We start from the raw sequence: 1215 nt of genomic DNA on the forward strand, positions 1-1215 counted from the left end.
TAAGTATTGGATCTCGATCTTGGTCAAGTAGTAGGCCGTGCTCGGCCCAACTGTGCTGACACGTGACCCTCTGCGAAAGTGGTACTAATAATTTTTCACAGTGAGATCGGAAGCCCAATCTCTTCTTATTTTTCCTTTTCTTTTGTCCTTTTCTCTTTTTTCTTTTTTTTTAGGGGGAGTGGGCGTTTTGTTCTTTAAATAAGGTATCTCCATTCCCATCATGGTTCCGTGCAAAGACGGGACGTTTGCAATGGCTTGAAAAGGAGAGACAGTAGTCGGTGGCCTGTGACCAAAATCGGTACAATGACACATATTCCACACATTAAGGGCGGCATAAAGTTTCTTACAATTATTGCTCGAGAGAACTCCGGCGCTTCGACCGTTCAGCCACCATGAGAATGATGGGCAGTACTTGTACAGTACAGTACTTGTCTACCCTTCGAGCTTGGGGCCTCAGACGTTTTTGTGGCGTCGTTTATTGCGCTTTAGCTGCGCCTATATTGTGCTAAATTTCAAAGCAGTTGTTACTTTTTTTAATGTAGAAGGTGGCAAGAGTCTGCAAACACGCATAATCGCTCCTCCTTGAAGTGGTTCTGCTTGACCGTGCGTCCTTGGCGTAATGATTTCGATATCGGGATTCTGTGCTAGAGGTACTGTGTTCGTATCCTGCAGCCCGGCTTTTTTTTATAATAATAACCTAATCATTTATAACTCAGCCATTTCTTATGAATGATCGCTTCGCAAAGTCGCGACGCCGTTTGAGAGGTGCAGGATAGTTGGGACACCCTGTATATATTAAATTTCAGGGGCTATTATCTATCAGTGTTCCTTGCAAGCAAGCTTTAGTGTGTGCTATACGTGCTAACCTCTCCGCGTCTAAATACTCAAACATTTCACCACATCATTTCTTTATATATGCGAAACGCTCTCTAGAAGCGGCCAGCTATTCTCAAACATTAAAAATCGTCGTGCATGGTTCCTGCACATTTCTTTAGCAATAGAAAAATGATGGTGATGCACCATTTGACGTGTTAGTGCTACTGGACATGCACACGGCATATGGAAATCTCGGGAGGCAAATTTCCAGAAGGATGTTGATGCAAAGCCATGTCCACGAGCACTTTCGCGAGGTAGTAACATTCTTTCAGGAATACGTAAAGAGGTGCGTTTTCCAGAGTTCGCGCCACGTGTATACACACTGTGATACATGACTTT

The sequence above is a fragment of the Dermacentor albipictus genome, chromosome 1 (genome assembly GCF_038994185.2).
Source record: "Dermacentor albipictus isolate Rhodes 1998 colony chromosome 1, USDA_Dalb.pri_finalv2, whole genome shotgun sequence".
Lineage (NCBI taxonomy): Eukaryota > Metazoa > Arthropoda > Arachnida > Ixodida > Ixodidae > Dermacentor > Dermacentor albipictus.